A 19,718-nucleotide genomic window follows, 5' to 3' on the forward strand; every position below is an offset into this window, starting at 1 on the left:
AATTAGACATATTTGTAAGAACAATTGACAAAGGCAAAAGCCAACTACTCAAAAGTATTTAATACCTTATCGTGGCCATAGTGGAGCAGTAAATTTTCCAATCTTGTGCGAACATAAGCATGTTCAGACTTGAAGGTCGACCTCCTTTCAGATACTCTATATAAGTTAGCCTGGCCCAGACGAGGAGCAGGACTTTGCACCGTTGTTGTTGCATTGTCTGTTGTTTCCTTGCTCACCATCTTCTTTATCCGGTTTAAAGTATCATCAGAGAGAGCATAGCCTAAACTTCTGTCAGATACTATAAGGGAGCGCAGACAATGAAGTTTACCGGGATTCAGCGAATTGAGGAAATCCTCAAAGGCGGAGGGTTGTGAGTGTTTGGCAACCTGTTCGGTTTGTAGGAATTTCAAAGGAAAAGGTATAGGAATAAAAAAAGGAGGAAATGTAAGAGAACCAGCGTTCAGCATGCAGGATTTTTGGCTTCACATTCCTCTGGAAAGATTCCATATCCTGTACTTTCACGGGAAAATAAAAATCCAATCAGAGCTCTTGTTTTCGCGGAAGACCGAGGCAGGCGAGCGCTAACAACTGATGGAGCCTGACAGCTGTACTGTGCATTCAAATAAAATATACCTTTCCTATGCATACTTCAGCTTGGAGACAAAAGCAGCTACTCTGCATGCCGAATAGATTATGTTTTGTAATCTGTACTTCACACTTCATGCATAAGCTGCCTCCTGTGTTATTCCTGCAGCCAGCCGAACGCGTTTCCCTCAAGCCTACCTATGTTTCTAGATCCTCTGTTCTGCTCCGTTTTCATTTTCTATTCCTACGATTTTTCAAGTTCCTATGTTTTAATACCCTTTGTGCCGAACAGGGTCTAAATTGGATAATATGTTCTTTGAGCCCTGTTGCAACAAGTCTGCAGGGAGGTTGAAGCGATGCTCGCAAAGTAGTATCACTGCTTGTAGCTCTGAGATTGAGTACGTAGAGCGGACGAACACGACAAGGCCATTGAGGGAACGAGATTCAACAAGGGACATCGACCTAGCATCGAGAATATCGGCTGTACCAACCCGATTGCAAATTTTCTCTGGGACCGGGAAGACAACATTTTTTTTTTGAAAAATCACCGGGGGGACCCACCTGAATATATTTCTCAAGTTTGCAATCCATCGTTTGACTGATTACAAAGGGGAATTATATAAGCACGTGTAAACGTGATAAGAGGTAGGAACGCCAAGAAGAGGCGGCCTGTTTCTGCGCTGGTTTCTTCATCCTGTAAGTCCAGAGCATGAGTTCTTCAATGATTTGCTTGAGGGTGAAGACACTGTGGTGGTTTTGCTGTCTGAAAGTCATTGCGTTTCTGGAGCACCAAATTTTCCACAGAATGATCAGAAGCATGGAGTGCCAGATGACTGCATCAACTTGGGGAGGCAGGCTGCAGTCCCATAGTTCGTCTATGCAGTGAGGTGGTCGGAGCCCAATCCTTTGCCAAATTCGCTGCGCGAGCGGGCAGTCCAGAAAGATGTGCGAAGTAGATTCGCCATCCGAGCCACATCTTGGGCAGGTTGAGTTGGAGACAATATGCTTGCGAAGGAGATTGGCTTTGCAGTTCAGCTGACCATGAAATAATAGCCAGGCAAAAATCTTCACTCTATTGGGGACGCATGAAGACCATATTGGGATAGTGGGATAGTGTTAGCGTTTGAGCTGTCAACCTGTACGGACAGATCATAAGTCGCCTTTGTGGAGAAGCGCAGGCCGCCATTAAGGTAGCGGTCGTCCGGTTCCGGTGAAGGCTGGAAGTCCTGTAGAAGTGACAACAAGGAGCACAACTCGGCAGTAGCATTAGATGTTAGGCGGTTCCGCAGTATAGATTCTAAACCATGATTAAAAACAGTACCCACACGAGCAAGTGTTGATGTAGTGTGCGAGAAAAGGCAGGGAAAAAGCAGCAGCAAGCGGTTCATGGTGAAGCCAAACATCAAACCAAAAATATGTTAAGGTGCCCGAGTTTGTGATTACAAAGGAGATAGCCTGTAATGCTGGTAGGTGGTGGTTAATGGTACGGCAAAGGAAGGACCGATTATTATGTGGGGCGATGAAGGCATTGGGGTGTTGTAGATCAATCCATTCCAGTCAGGGTGTCTGGTTTGGTAACATTGCTTTGACAGCAAATTTCATTAGGAGACATTTATTCTGCTGGTGGAGGTTTTTGAGTCCTAAGCTCCCAAACCTTTTTGGTTTACAAACATTTTTCCAGGCAACTAGGCATTGAGCACCGGTGCAAGTTTCCTCTGCAGCCCAAAAGAAGGCTCGTCGAATCGAGTCAAGTGTTTTTAGAACGCTCTTTGGGATAAGGAAGACAGACATAAAGTAGACGAGGATGGAGTCAAGTACAGCAGACAGGAGGATGAGTCTGTCGCCCTTAGAGAGGAGTTTGGCTCGCCAGCCAATTAGAAAATTTCGACATCTGTCAATGATTGGTAGAAAAGCGTTAGCAGGCAAGCGTGTGGGTGCTAGGGGTAAACCTAGGTAGATTTGTGGGAAGGTGGAGGTTGTGCACTGTAGGGTGGTGGCAATGTCGGCAGCGATGTTAGGGCAGACGTGCATGGGTACAAAGGTGGTTTTCGTGTAGTTTATAGTGAGGCCAGTGGCTAACGCGAACTTGTGAAGAATGTTTTTTAGCTGGGCAGCTGCTAGAGCTGAAGCCTTGGCGATGATTAAGGTGTCATCGGCGTATTGCAAGATTGTGGGCGGTAAGTGTGAGAATAGAGGGTGACTAAGATGTAGAAGGTTGCAGTCTCGGTTGATCATCTGCTGCAGTAGATCGGCGACAATGATGAAGAGGTAGGGCGATATAGGGTTGCCTTGTATGAGGCCATTTTTGCACCGAATCCAGTTCCCTGGAATCCCGTTTAGCATGACTGCAGTTTTCCCAGTGTGGAGGAGATCATTAACCCAGTTACAGAATTTTGTCGGGAAGCCACGGCATTTTAGAATGGACGCGAGGGATTCCCAGGAGGGAGTCAAAGGCTTTGCTAAAGTCAAGTTTAATGACCATAGTTGGGGCTTTTCTGGAGTGACAGGTGCTGATGATATCCGCAACAAAGACAAAGTTTTCTGCGATGCAACGGCCCGAGATAAAACCAGTCTAATTTCCATGTACGAGGAGTGGGATTAATGGTTTTAATCTGTTTGTGAGTATTTTTTCTGTAGCTTTTATTGGGCAGTTTTGGAGGGAGATTGGGCGGTAGGCATCTGGTGTGTTAGCATGGTCTTTTTTGGGCAAGAGAATGATGTGTGCTCTGTTTAGGCATTCCGTTTGTGCGGAGAGGTTCTGAAAATCAGCCATGAAGGAATTTATGTGAGGTTTGACAATGTTTCAGAATTTCTGATAAAACATCGGGCCGAAACCGTCGGGTCCAGGATCCATCGGGCCGTAGCAGTGTCCGGCTGTCAAGACAGCACTGACGAGGTGCTGCTCGCGTAAGGCATGGTTGGGCAGTATGCGAAGAGCGTCGATGTAGAAGCCATGAATGGTACGAAGAAGAGGCATCTTGAGAAGCGGAAGGAACTCGGGGTTCTCCCGCCATGCGTTGTTCACTCTCGAGTTTCTCTCTATGGCTAAAACAGTTGAGAGATAATTGACATTATCGTCGTTGCCACCCGTGTAATCATCATCATCATGGCTCAGACAAGTTGAGGTGATTGTGGTCGTGGCAATAAGGTCTCTGGATATGGTGGTTGTGGCGAAGACGCCTTGTGAACTTGATGATTATGGTGACATTCCCACTATTGTCCCAATAAAAGCCAGGAGTAGGCGCAGGGGTTGGCGGCGGCGTCCATGAGCAGCGCAGCAAGTCGCAGATTTTGTAGATGCAGTCGGCACTAAGCTGTTTTCCACTGCACAAGTCATCCAAGATGGGGTTGAGGAGTTCATGAGGGTACCTCCATGTCATGAGCCGCACGACACCGCAAATTACCTCCAGTTCTAGCTTCACGAGCTTGCATTTTCTTGCATCACTAGCCTTGAAACCAGGTGATATATCGGGGACGTCACCTTGAGTATGCATTGATGGGCTTCCAACGTCAATTTAGTAGCTAAAAACTCATGAACAACTAAAAGATGCAAATGATCAGAAAACACAATGATCAACAAAATTTTAAGCTAGAGAAACACACACACACACCACAATACTTTAATATACAACAAATAAATCTCAAACAAACATAATTTAATCATTACAAATACAAAAACAGGTAGTTTAGATTCAACTACACACATGTTGATGAGATAAACTGCATACTACTATTGAATTGTATCTCTAAATGATAATGTCAAGCAGTGTCTCTAGTCATAACCATAGGTGTCGCGCTCGATGTCCTCATCAATTTAGTCCTTGTCTTGCCATAGTTGTAGTTCCTTGCAACATGAACTATCATATATTTTATACTTGTCATAGTATTGTGGACCTTCCCATACTAGATTTTATCCTTGCCCCAATCAAAAGACATGCAACCAAACTTCTAAAGACCAATTGGGTTGTTAAGCTTGATTATAAGTATGGTGGGGACTACCGAAGTGTTACCAATTTGCTGATTTCGACAATAATATAGACATCCTCTACGCGACATGCATATAAATGGTATGAGCCACACTGCCCCAAATTGCTTTCAGAGGCTTCACTTTCTCCATCTACAGCATCCATATGTGAAATTTTTAATCTTTACTTTTTTTACTAAGCAGACATCAATCCATACCACTACAAAATTCATACTAAGCAATAAATCATACAAAATTTTCACTACATGTCATCAACATCAATATCACTACATGTTTGCACCATCCAAATTGGCATAGAATTTAGCAAACAAGTAAGCATCCAATTTTTTACAGTGCTAAACAAGGAAGAAAATAGAAACCGAGATATGAGAGGGAGAGAGGGTGAGACAGAGAGGGGCATATAGGAGGATACATAGAGGCATCGGACAAAGGGAGCTCACTAGCAACAATGAGGCTGGCTCTGGCGAAGATGCTGCCTCCTTTCGGGTGGGGGGGGGGATGGGGCGGCGGGATCAGAGGTGACGAGGATGGTGGCGGAGGAGAAGGGGCAGTCAGGCACTTATTGTTGGAAATATGCCCTAGAGGCAATAATAAAATGATTATTATTATATTTCCTTATTCATGATAATTGTCTATTTTTCATGCTATAATTGTGTTATCCGGAAATCATAATACATGTGTGAATACATAGACCATAACATGTCCCTAGTAAGCCTCTAGTTAACTAGCTCGTTGATCAATAGATAGTCACGGTTTCCTGACTATGGACATTGGATGTCATTGATAACGGGATCACATCATTAGGAATGATGTGATGGACAAGACCCAATGCTAAGCATAGCACAAGATCGTGTAGTTCGTTTGCTAGAGCTTTTCCAGTGTCAAGTATCATTTCCTTAGACCATGAGATTGTGTAACTCCCGGATGCCGTAGGAGTGCTTTGGGTGTACCAAACGTCACAACGTAACTGGGTGACTATAAAGGTATACTACAGGTATCCCCGAAAGTATCTGTTGGGTTGACACGGATCGAGACTGGAATTTGTCACCCCGTATGACGGAGAGGTATCTCTGGGCCCACTCGGTAATGCATCATCATAATGAGCTCAATGTGACCAAGTGTTTGGTCACGGGATCATGCATTACGGTATGAGTAAAGTGACTTGCCGGTAACGAGATTGAACGAGGTATTGGGATACCGACGATCGAATCTCGGGCAAGTAACGTACCGATTGACAAAGGGAATTATATACGTGATTGATTGAATCCTCGACATCGTGGTTCATCCGATGAGATCATCATGGAACATGTGGGAGCCAACATGGGTATCCAGATCCCGCTGTTGGTTATTGAACGGAGAGTTGTCTCGGTCATGTCTACGTGTCTCCCGAACCCGCAGGGTCTACACACTTAAGGTTCGGTGATGCTAGGGTTATAGAGATATTAGTATGCGGTAACCCGAAAGTTGTTTGGAGTCCCGGATGAGATCCCGGACGTCACGAGGAGTTCCGGAATGGTCCGGAGGTGAAGATTTATATATAGGAAGTCCAGTTTCGGCCATCGGGAAAGTTTCGGGGGTAATCGGTATTGTACCGGGACCACCGGAAGGGTCCCGGGGGTCCACCGGGTGGGGCCACCTATCCTGGAGGGCCCCATGGGCTGAAGTGGGAGGGGAACCATCCCCTGGTGGGCTGGTGCGCCCCCCATGGGCCTCTCCCTGCGCCTAGGGATGGAAACCCTAGGGGTGGGGGGCGCCCCACTTGGCTTGGGGGGCAAGTCCCCCTTGGCCGCCGCCCCCCCTTGGAGATCCCATCTCCTAGGGACGGCGCCCCCCTAGGGGCCCTATATATAGTGGGGGGAGGGAGGGCAGCCGCACCAAGTCTCTGGCGCCTCCCTCTCCCCACGTAACACCTCTCTCTCTCTCTCTCTCTCTCTCTCTCTCGTTGGAGCTTGGCGAAGCCCTGCCGAGATCACCGCTGCTTCCACCACCACACCGTCGTGCTGCTGGATCTCCATCAACCTCTCCTTCCCTTGCTAGATCAAGAAGGAGGAGACGTCTTCCCAACTGTGCATGTGTTGAACGTGGAGGTGACGTCCGTTCGGCACTTGGTCATCGGTGATTTGGATCACGATGAGTACGACTCCATCAACCCCGTTCTCTTGAACGCTTGCGCTCGCGATCTACAAGGGTATGTAGATGCACTCCCCTTTCCCTCGTTGCTAGATGACTCCATAGATTGATCTTGGTGATGCGTAGAAAATTTTAAAATTCTGCTACGTTCCCCAACAGTGGCATCATGAACTAGGTCTATGCGTAGTTTCTATGCACGAGTAGAACACAGGTTGTTGTGGGCGTTGATTTTGTAAATTTACTTGCCGTTACTAGTATTATCTTGATTCGGCGGCATCGTGGGATGAAGCTGCCTTCCTCGGCTCGGTAGAATGCGGCGGCATCGGATACGCTGCGGGGAAGATCTGCGAATGCCCCTGGAGAGCTCGGGATTTGGGTAAGTAACAAGTAGTTTACTTTTATATGTCTGCTTTGCATAGAGAATGCCTTACCCGCCGCTATCTTTTTCACCGCATCCAATTCCTGGAGGGCCTTCTGGGCTTCGGCCTTGGCAGATTTGGAAGTTTTAAGGGCCGCAGCAAGCTCGGACGCTCGCGTCTTCGAGTCGAGCTCCAAACTCTCATGTTTTTTCATGAGAGCCTGAAGCTCTTGCTGCACCTCGCCGACCTACGCCTCAAATTTCTCCCGCTCGGTGCGCTCCATGGCCGCTCTCTTCTTGGCCTCGGACAGCGCCTGCTTGAGGGTCGCCACCTCAGTTGTGGCCCCTACAATAAGCAGTATACTCCTGTCATTTTTTGCAATTGCGTCTTCTTATAGGCATTTTTTTCTATAAGGTATCTCTTACCTTCTTTCTCCTCAAGCTGTCGTTTGGCAAGGCCGAGCTCTTGTTCGGTCCGCTCGAGGCCCTGCTTCAGGGCACCCACCTCCGCAGTCAGTGCGGCGGTGGCCAGCAGCGAAGCCTGCATACGTATATTGACTCCTTTTTAGTTATACTCCTGCGATATTTAATAGATCCTCTATTCGGCTTTTCTTTCCGAACGCCAAACAGAGCATCAGGGGCTACTGTCTATGCGGTAATATTTTTACATATTTCTACTTACCTCGAAGCCTGTTAGAAGGCTAGTACAAGCTTCAGTAAGTCCGCTTTGGGCGGACCGAACCTTCTGGACCACCATACTCATGATGGCACGGTGCTCCTCGTCGATGGAGGTGCCCTTAAGCACCTCCAGCAGATTGTCCGGCGCCTTCGGTTGGACGGGGGACGCCGGCTCAATAGGCTTGCTCCTCTTGGCAGGAGTTCGCCTGCCGTGGTCCGGAACCGTTGATGATTCCGGCGCAGTGTCCGGCTTAAAGCCGGACTTGGAGCCCTAGGGGTTCTTGTCCCCTTCACTCCTCGAGTCCGGGAGGTCGCCTCGCGGCTCCTCCTGGACCACCTCCTCTTGCCCCGGAGCTTGTCGCGACGCCACTTTGGTGTCATCCGCAACACAGGGGGAGGCAGCGGGCGGAACTGAATTCACGTCCGATGAATCCAGGGAGCCGCTCGACGACTCGTCGAGCCCGTCCTTGGGCGGGCTGCATGATTATATTCGACATTAGGGAAAGCTGCGCAACAAAAGGAATATCATGAGTTACTCTGGTATCCGAACACTTATGATTTCGCCGGACGCTTGGCCCTGTCCGGCCACTCCTCTTCGTCCTCGTCGGCGTCGGGGGCGTAGTCCGGCGGAGGGGTTTTCCTCTTCTTGGACCCTTCGCCCCCCTACTAGGGCGGCCTTCCTCTTCTTTCCTCCCCCCGCTGGAGGGGGAGAGGTCTCTTCTTCCCCCTCCTCGTCTTCACGGGAGGAGTGCGTCTCAAACTCATCGGACGACGAGTCCGACACCACCATATGCCGGGAACTCTTTCGAGTCCCTGTGGCCTTCTTCTTCTTGGCCTTCTTCTCTGGCACCACATAAGGTGCCGGAACCAGCAGCTTCACTAAGAGAGTAGGGACTGGGTCTTCGGGCAAGGGAGCCGGACAGTTAATCAGTCCGGACTTCGCCTGCCAACCCTGTCAAAGGTGAGGGAGTTTAGATCCCGCATAGAATCAAACTATGAAGAAAACTTAACATCCTGTAAAAGGTGAAAATATTTTACCTCGCTAGCAGGACGCTGCGAGCTGAATCTGCGGTCTTCGGAGGCGGATGTGGGAGCCTCAACGCCTTTGGTTAGCCCCTTCCAGACATCTTCATACGTCGTGTCGAAGAGCTTGCTCAGAGTTCGGTGCTGCGCCGGGTTGAACTCCCACAAATTGAAGTCCCGTTCTTGACACGGAAGGATCCGGTGGACGAGCATGACCTGGACTACGTTGACAAGCTTGAGCTGCTTGTTCACCAGGGACTGGATGCATTTTTGCAGTCCGGTCACCTCTTCTTCGTCGCCCCACAACAAGCTCGTCTCCTTCCAGGACGAGAGCCGTGTAGGGGGTCCGGATCGGAATTCAGGGGCTGCGATCCACTTCGGATCGCGTGGCTCGGTGATGTAAAACCACCCTGACTGCCACCCCTTCAAGGTCTCCATAAAGGAGCCCTCGAGCCATAGGACGTTGGCTATTTTGCCCGCCATGGCACCTCTGCACTCTGCCTGGTTGCCGCGCACCACCTTTGGCTTGACGTTGAAGGTCTTGAGCCAGAGACCGAAATGGGGGCGGATGCAGAGGAAAGCCTCGCACACGATGATAAACATCGAGATATTGAGGATGAAGTTCGGGGCTAGATCGTGGAAATCTAGGCCATAGTAGAACATGAGCCCGCCGACAAATGGGTGGAGAGGAAAACCCAGTCCGCGGAGGAAGTGGGGAAGAAATACTACCCTCTCATGGGGCCTGGGGGTGGAGAGAAGCTGCCCCTCCTCAGGAAGCCGGTGCGCGATGTCTTTGGACATGTATCCGGCCTTCCTTAGCCTTTTGACATGGCCCTCCGTGACGGAGGAGACCATCCACTTGCCTCCCGCTCCGGACATTGTTGGAGAAGGTTGAGGTAGGAAGTGCGGGCTTGGGCGCTGGAGCTCGGGTGCGCAGAAGATGGATAGGCAAAGGAGGAAGAAGGCATAGGTAAAAAGGTGGATCCTTATCCCCTTATATGAGCGGATGCGACTATCCATCCCCACCAGCCTAGTAAAACTCGCTTGCCTCCCAAGCGCCGTGATAAATAGCGCGGTTGGGTTACCCATGTCCGTATTGGTGAGAATCCCGTAAATGGAGGACACAATCTCTGCTTTGACAAGACGTGCCAAGGAAACCGCCTCGCAAAACACGCTGAGGTGGAAAATTGAAAATGATTCGAATAAAGGCTTGGCCGTAGTGTGATGTCACGCTGCGGAATACGTTAGCAGATTAGATTTGTGTTAATATTATTCTCTCTGTGGCAATACGTGGAAACTTATTTTGCAGAGCCGGACACTACTCTTGGTGTTTACAAACTTTTATGAAGAATTTGGAGGAGGAACCCGCCTTGCAATGCCGAAGACAATCTACGCGCCGGACTCGTCGTCATTGAAGCCTGGTTCAGGGGCTACTGAGGGAGTCCTGGATTAGGGGGTGTTCGGGTAGCCGGACTATACCTTCAGCCGGACTCCAGGACTATGAAGATACAAGATTGAAGACTTCGTCCCGTGTCCGGATGGGACTTTCCTTGGCGTGGAAGGCAAGCTTGGCGATGCGGATATTCAAGATCTCTTACAATTGTAACCGACTTTGTGTAACCCTAACCCTCTCCGGTGTCTATATAAACCGGAGGATTTTAGTCCGTAGGACAACTTCATCATACAACAATCATACCATAGGCTAGCTTCTAGGGTTTAGCCTCCTCGATCTCGTGGTAGATCTACTCTTGTACTGCCCATATCATCAATATTAATCAAGCAGGACGTAGGGTTTTACCTCCATCAAGAGGGCCCAAACCTGGGTAAAACATCGTGTTCCTTGCCTCCTGTTACCATCTGGCCTAGACGCACAGTTCGGGACCCCCTACCCGAGATCCGCCGGTTTTGACACCGACAACGTCTAACTTGTTTTTGCAGCATGTGCCATGTGATGTGATATGGCCAAAAGGATGTGATGAATGAAATATGTGATGTATGAGATTGATCATGTTCTTGTAATAGGAATCACGACTTGCATGTCGATGAGTATGACAACCGGCAGGAGCCATAGGAGTTGTCTTAATTTATTTATGACCTGCGTGTCAACATAAATGTCATGTAATTACTTTACTTTATTGCTAAACCGTTAGCCATAGTAGTAGAAGTAATAGATGACGAGATAACTTCATGAAGACACAATGATGGAGATCATGATGATGGAGATCATCGTGTCATGCTGGTGACGATGATGATCATGGCGCCTCGAAGATGGAGATCAAAAGGAGCAAATGATATTGGCCATATCATGTCACTATTTGATTGCATGTGATGTTTATCATGTTTTACATCTTATTTGCTTAGAACGACGGTAGCTTAAATAAGATGATCCCTCACATAATTTCAAGAAAGTGTTCCCCCTAACTGTTCACCGTTGCGAAGGTTCGTTGTTTCGAAGCACCACGTGATGATCGGGTGTGATAGATTCTAACGTTCGAATACAACGGGTGTAAGCCAGATTTACACACGCAATACACTTAGGTTGACTTGACGAGCCTAGCATGTACAGACATGGCCTCGGAACACGGAAGACCGAAAGGTCGAACATGAGTCGTATAGAAGATACGATCAACATGAAGATGTTCACCGATGTCGACTAGACCGTCTCACGTGATGATCGGACACGGCCTAGTTGACTCGGATCATGTATCACATAGATGACTAGAGGGATGTCTGTCTGAGTGGGAGTTCATTAAATAATTTGATTAGATGAACTTGATTATCATGTACTTAGTCTAAAATCTTTGCAATATGTCTTGTAGATCAAATGGCCCACGCTAATGTTGCCCTCAACTTCAACGCGTTCCTAGAGAAAACCAAGTTGAAAGACGAGGGCAGCAACTACACGGACTGGGTCCATAACCTGAGGATTATCCTCATAGCTGCCAGGAAAGCATATGTCCTTGATGCACCGCTAGGTGAAGCACTTGTTTTCCCTGCAGAACAAGATGTTATGAACGCTTGGCAGACACGTAGTGATGATTACTCCCTGATTCAGTGCGGCATGCTTTACAGCTTAGAACCGGGGCTCCAAAAGCGTTTTGAGCAACACGGAGCATATGAGATGTTCCAAGAGCTGAAAATGGTTTTCCAAGCTCACGCCCGGGTCGAGAGATATGAAGTCTCCGACAAGTTCTACAGTTGTAAGATGGAGGAGAACAGTTATGTCAGCGAGCACATACTCAAAATGTCTGGGCTGCATAACCGCTTGTCTCAGCTAGGAGTTAATCTCCCGGATGATGCGGTCATTGACAGAATCCTTCAGTCGCTCCCACCTAGCTACAAGAGCTTTGTGATGAACTTCAATATGCAGGGGATGGAAAAGACCATTCCCGAGGTATATTCAATGCTAAAATCAGCGGAGGTGGAAATCAAAAAGGAACATCAAGTGTTGATGGTGAATAAAACCACTAAGTTCAAGAAAAGCAAGGGTAAACAGAACTTCAAGAAGGACGGAAAGGGAGTTGCCGCGCCCGGTAAGCAAGCTGCCGGGAAGAAGCCAAAGAATGGACCCAAGCCTGAGACTGAGTGCTTTTATTGCAAGGGAAACAGTCACTGGAAGCGGAATTGCCCCAAGTACTTAGCGGAAAAGAAGGCCGGGAATACCAATGGTATATGTGATATACATGTTATTGATGTGTACCTTACCAGCGCTCGTAGTAGCTCCTGGGTATTTGATACCGGTGCAGTTGCTCATATTTGTAACTCAAAACAGGAACTACGGAATAAACGGAGACTAGCGAAGGACGAGGTGACGATGCGCGTCGGGAATGGTTCCAAGGTCGATGTGATCGCCGTCGGCACGCTACCTCTGCATTTACCTATGGGATTACTTTTAAACCTCAATAATTGTTGTTTAGTACCAGCTTTGAGCATGAACATTGTATCTGGATCTCGTTTAATGAGATGGCTACTCATTTAAATCTGAGAATAATGGTTGTTCTATTTATATGAGAGACATGTTTTATGGTCATGCCCCGCTGGTCAATGGTTTATTCTTATTTAATCTCGAACGTGATGTTACACACATTCATAGTGTGAATGCCAAAAGATGTAAGGTTGATAATGATAGTCCCACATACTTGTGGCACTGCCGCCTTGGTCATATTGGTGTCAAACGCATGAAGAAACTCCATGCAGATGGACATTTGGAGTCTCTTGATTATGAATCATTTGACACGTGCGAACCATGCCTCATGGGTAAAATGACCAAGACTCCGTTCTCCGGAACAATGGAGCGAGCAACCAACTTATTGGAAATCATACATACTGATGTGTGCGGTCCAATGAGCGTTGAGGCTCGCGGTGGCTATCGTTATGTCCTCACCCTCACTAATGACTTAAGTAGATATGGGTATGTCTACTTAATAAAACACAAGTCTGAGACCTTTGAAAATTTCAAGGAATTTCAGAGTGAGGTTGAGAATCAACGTGACAGGAAAATCAAGTTCTTACGATCAGATCATGGGGGAGAATATTTGAGTCACGAATTTGGCACGCACTTAAGGAAATGTGGAATAGTTTCACAACTCACGCCGCCTGGAACACCACAGCGTAATGGTGTGTCCGAACATCGTAATCGCACCCTATTAGATATGGTACGATCTATGATGTCTCTTACCGATCTACAACTATCATTTTGGGGTTATGCTATAGAGACTACCGCATTCACTTTAAATAGGGCTCCATCAAAATCCGTTGAGACGACACTGTATGAATTGTGGTTTGGCAAGAAACCTAAGCTGTCGTTTCTGAAAGTTTGGGGATGCGATGCTTATGTCAAGAAACTTCAACCTGAAAAGCTCGAACCCAAATCGAAAAAATGCATCTTCATAGGATACCCTAAAGAAACTATTGGGTATACCTTCTATCTTAGATCCGAAGGCAAGACCTTTGTTGCCAAGAATGGATCCTTTCTAGAGAAAGAGTTTCTCTCGAAAGAAGTAAGTGGGAGGAAAGTAGAACTTGATGAAGTATTGCCTCTTGAACCGGAGAGTGGAGCAGCTCAAGAAATTGTTCCTGAGGTGTCTGCACCAACTAGGGAGGAAGTTAATGATGATGATCATGAAACTTCAGATCAAGTTGCTACTGAACTTCGAAGGTCCACAAGGACGCGTTCCGCACCAGAGTGGTATGGCAACCCTGTCCTGGAAATCATGTTGTTGGACAATGGTGAACCTTCGAACTATGAAGAAGCGATGGCGGGCCCAGGTTCCGACAAATGGCTGGAAGCCATGAAATCCGAGATAGGATCCATGTATGAAAACGAAGTATGGACTTTGATTGACTTGCCCGTTGATCGGCGAGCCATAGAAAATAAATGGATCTTTAAGAAGAAGACAGACGCGGATGGTAATGTGACCATCTATAAAGCTCGGCTTGTCGCTAAGGGTTATCGACAAGTTCAAGGGGTTGACTATGATGAGACTTTCTCACCCGTAGCGAAGCTAAAGTCCGTCTGAATCATGTTAGCAATTGCCGCATTCTATGATTATGAGATATGGAAAATGGACGTCAAAACGGCATTCCTTAATGGTTTCCTTAAGGAAGAATTGTATATGATGCAGCCGGAAGGTTTTGTCGATCCTAAGAATGCTGACAAGGTGTGCAAGCTCCAACGCTCAATCTATGGGCTGGTGCAAGCATCTCGGAGTTGGAACATTCGTTTTGATGAGATGATCAAAGCGTTTGGGTTTACGCAGACTTATGGAGAAGCCTGCGTTTACAAGAAAGTGAGTGGGAGCTCCATAGCATTTCTCATATTGTATGTGGATGACATACTATTGATGGGAAATGATATAGAATTCTTGGAAAGCATAAAGGCCTACTTGAACAAGTGTTTTTCAATGAAGGACCTTGGAGAAGCTGATTATATATTAGGCATCAAGATCTATAGAGATAGATCGAGATGCCTCATTGGTCTTTCACAAAGTACATACCTTGACAAGATATTGAAGAAGTTCAATATGGATCAGTCCAAGAAGGGGTTCTTGCCTGTATTGCAAGGTGTGAGATTGAGCACGGCTCAATGCCCGACCACGGCAGAAGATAGAGAAAAGATGAGTGTCGTCCCCTATGCCTCGGCCATAGGGTCTATCATGTATGCCATGTTGTGTACCAGACCTGATGTAAACCTTGCCGTAAGTTTGGTAGGAAGGTACCAAAGTAATCCCGGCATGGAACACTGGACAACGGTCAAGAATATCCTGAAGTACTTGAAAAGGACTAAGGATATGTTTCTCGTGTATGGAGGTGATGAAGAGCTCGTCGTAAAGGGTTACGTCGATGCTAGCTTCGACATAGATCTGGATGACTCTAAGTCACAAACCGGATACGTGTATATTTTGAATGGTGGGGCAATCAGCGGGTGCAGTTGCAAGCAAAGCATCGTGGCGGGATCTACATGTGAAGCGGAGTACATGGCAGCCTCAGAGGCAGCACAAGAAGCAATCTGGGTGAAGGAGTTCATTACCGACCTAGGAGTTATTCCCAATGTGTCGGGCCCGATGACTCTCTTCTGTGACAACACTGGAGCTATTGCCCTTGCCAAGGAGCCCAGGTTTCACAGGAAGACCAGGCATATCAAGCGTCGCTTCAACTCCATTCGTGAAAATGTTCAAAATGGAGACATAGATATTTGCAAAGTGCATACATACCTGAATGTCGCAGATCCGTTGACTAAACCTCTTCCTCGAGCAAAACATGATCAACACCAGAATTCTATGGGTGTTCGATTCATCACAATGTAACTAGATTATTAACTCTAGTGCAAGTGGGAGACTGTTGGAAATATGCCCTAGAGGCAATAATAAAATGATTATTATTATATTTCCTTGTTCATGATAATTGTCTATTGTTCATGCTATAATTGTGTTATCCAGAAATCATTATACATGTGTGAATACATAGACCATAACATGTCCCTAGTAAGCCTTGAGTTAACTAGCTTGTTGATCAATAGATAGTCACGGTTTCTTGACTATGGACATTGGATGTCATTGATAACGGGATCACATCATTAGGAGAATGATGTGATGGACAAGACCCAATCCTAAGCATAGCACAAGATCGTTTAGTTCGTTTGCTAGAGCTTTTCCAGTGTCAAGTATCATTTCCTTAGACCATGAGATCGTGTAACTCCCGGATGCCGTAGGAGTGCTTTGGGTGTACCAAACGTCACAACGTAACTGGGTGACTATAAAGGTATACTACAGGTATCCCTGAAAGTATCTGTTGGGTTGACACGGATCGAGACTGGAATTTGTCACTCTGTATGACGGAGAGGTATCTCTGGGCCCACTCGGTAATGCATCATCATAATGAGCTCAATGTGACCAAGTGTTTGGTCACGGGATCATGCATTATGATACGAGTAAAGTGACTTGCCGGTAACGAGATTGAATGAGGTATTGGGATACCGACGATCGAATCTCGGGCAAGTAACGTGCCGATTGACAAAGGGAATTGTATACGGGATTGATTGAATCCTCGACATCGTGGTTCATCTGATGAGATCATCGTGGAACATGTGGGAGCCAACATGGGTATCCAGATCCCGCTGTTGGTTATTGACCGGAGAGTCGTCTCGGTCATGTCTACGTGTCTCCCGAACTCGCAGGGTCTACACACTCAAGGTTCGGTGATGCTAGGGTTGTAGAGATATTAGTATGCGGTAACCCGAAAGTAGTTCGGAGTCCTGGATGAGATCCCGCACGTCACGAGGAGTTCCGGAATGGTCTGGAGGTGAAGATTTATATATAGGAAGTCCAGTTTCGGCCATCGGGAAAGTTTCAGGGGTAATCGGTATTGTACCGGGACCACCGGAAGGGTCCCGGGGGTCCACCGGGTGGGGCCACCTATCCCGGAGGGCCCCATGGGCTGAAGTGGGAGGGGAACCAGCCCCTGGTGGGCTGGTGCGCCCCCCATGGGCCTCCCCCTGCACCTAGGGTTGGAAACCCTAGGGGTGGGGGCGCCCCACTTGGCTTGGGGGGCAAGTCCCCCTTGGTCGCCGCCCCCTTGGAGATCCCATATCCTAGTGCAGGCGCCCCCCTAGGGGCCCTATATATAGTGGGGGGAGGGAGGGCAGCCGCACCAAGTCTCTGGCGCCTCCCTCTCCCCACGTAACCTCTCTCTCTCTCTCTCGTTGGAGCTTGGCGAAGCCCTGCCGAGATCACCGTTGCTTCCACCACCACGCTGTCGTGTTGCTGGATCTCCATCAACCTCTCCTTCCCTTGCTGGATCAAGAAGGAGGAGACGTCTTCCCAACCGTACGTGTGTTGAACGTGGAGGTGCCGTCCGTTCGGCACTTGGTCATCGGTGATTTGGATCACGACGAGTATGACTCCATCAACCCCGTTCTCCTGAACGCTTCCACTCGTGATCTACAAGGGTATGTAGATGCACTCCCCTTTCCCTCGTTGCTAGATGACTCCATAGATTGATCTTGGTGATGCGTAGAAAATTTTAAAATTCTGCTACGTTCCCTAACACTTATGTGACAGCGGACGAGACAGGGCGGCGACGTAGGGGACCGGTCGTCGACGGATCTGCGGGCACTGGGTCGCGGCAGCCGGCTGGCGGCGTGAACCCTAACTCGGGTCGAGTGCTTGTGAGTGGGGATGAATGAAAGTGGAGAACGAACATGAGCTTTTTCACTGGATTTGTTTGTTTTGGGCCTTGCTCGCTCTGGCCCGAGTGGCATTTTGGTTGTAAATACGATGTCCAGTAGGGTTAGTCATTCAGAATGAATCGTTTTCTTTTGAGGGGATGGTGAGAATCACCATAAATGCCAACTTTCGATGATTCTAAAAATGCCACAATTCTAGAATTGATTCTAAGCTATTCCTGGAGCAGAAATGAGTTCTTTGCGGTTTTAATTCCCAGTGAATCTCTAGAATTGAGTGAGGGAGTCCTGGATTAGGGGGTCCTCGGGTGTCCGGATTATTCAATATGGGCCGGACTGATGGGCTGTGAAGATAAAGCAGAAGCCTATCCCCCATGTCCGGATAGGACTCCCATATGCGTGGATGGCAAGTTTGGTGTCCGGGTGTACTCTTTCTTTCCTTTGCAAACCAACTTTGTACAACCCTAGGCCCCTCCGGTGTGTATATAAACCAGAGGGGTTAGTCCATAGAGGCTATCAGAATAATCATCGGCTAGACAACTAGGGTTTAGCCATTACGATCTCGAGGTAGATCAACTCTTGTAACCCTTATACACATCGAATATAATCAAGCAGGACGTAGGGTTTTACCTCCTTTAAGAGGGCCCAAACCTGGGTAAAATATTGCGTCCCTTGTTACCATCGATCCTCAGACACACAGATTGGGACCCCCTACCTGAGATCTACCGGTTTTGACACTGACGTTGGTGCTTTCATTGAGAATCCGTTGTGTTGTCGACAGAAGGATCGATGGCTCGCCTTGTCATCAACGACGATGCTGCTTTCGGGGAGACCTTTCTCCTTGGTCAACTCTTTGTGTTTGGCGGCTTCGAGCTACATGCCAACTCGACCGGTCACCTTGAGTAGGTCGACATCTACGCCCCTGGTCACCAGACCAGGTTTGGAAGTTTGAACTACATCACCAATATCCGAGGAGATTTGATCTTCGAGGAGTTCACGGCCTTGGCCGCCGCTCCCCACCCATACAAAGAAGGCCCTTCAGATCCATCATTAAATCCCGTTCAGGGGTCGACTCTCATGCCCGCCCTGGCCTTAGATTCGGGGCAGGCCAATCTGTCCGAAGACGGGAGGGTGAACCCCGTCGGACTCTCTCTCCCATCAAGGAGCTTCCAGCCGAAGAAAAATAAGTGGCTACATGGTAAACCACTCTGTTAAAATAAAGGACAATCAGATGTCAGGATATTGAGTCATACTTATTTGGTTTGCGCATAAATTTTTTGTCTCCTATTACAACGCATGGGCATATTTACCAGTATGTAACAGTGTAAGGTTTGCACTTGAAAATGAATTGCCCTCTTTAGATCAGATAGTATAGGGCCCATCTATTGTGCAAGTGGACGAAATTTGCTCGCGGGAGCTCCACCACGCCTTGTTGTGCCTGGACTACACAGATGCATGCATATTGATCACACTCGGCCCTACAAACTGTCGACGGCCGCATGCGAGCCTAGCAGCAGCACGCGCATGAGCATCTGATTATCTCTCCATCAAGATTATCCCTAAAGGAAGGGTAGCCAAGAAAGTCCGGCTCATCGACTCTGTCATTATCAGGATTTAGGCAGTTCCATTCTCCCTCGATGCTTGCCTAAAATAGACCGGTGCAGTAGAGCACAAAGCCAGCCAATAGCGCGGGCAGAAGAATCAGGTATAGCGAGATGGCCACGCAAAGGCCGGAGTTGCCAGCAATACCCATCGACCGACGCCTATCTCATGGCTCTAGTATAAGAATAAACAAGACATTTAATCCAACCAGAGAAGTCCATGCACAAATGTGAAGGATGCGTTGCATTGACCAGCGCATAAAACTGCAGATGGAAGATCTTCAAGGTCAGTATTCACGGGTCTAATGGCATCTTCAAAGGCGACCCGCAAATTTTTTCCCGCATTTGTTCGCGGAGACAGGGACCAGTCGGCGGACAGGGAATGCGGGAGGCTGCCATTCAATGTTGCACGCATACATTTTAGACACTTTATGAATAAACAAGACGAAATTCATACAAACACGACGAATTTCATTAAAATTCGGACATAATTTTTTTACAGTACCCTGGTGAGGGAGTCCTGGATTAGGGGGTGTTCGGGTGGCCGGACTATACCTTCAGCCGGATTCCAGGACTATGAAGATACAAGATTGAAGACTCCGTCCCGTGTCCGGATGGGACTTTCCTTGACGTGGAAGGCAAGCTTGGCGATGCGGATATTCAAGATCTCCTACCATT

The sequence above is a fragment of the Triticum urartu genome, chromosome 5A (genome assembly GCF_056163025.1).
Source record: "Triticum urartu cultivar PI428250 chromosome 5A, HENAU_Tu73, whole genome shotgun sequence".
Lineage (NCBI taxonomy): Eukaryota > Viridiplantae > Streptophyta > Magnoliopsida > Poales > Poaceae > Triticum > Triticum urartu.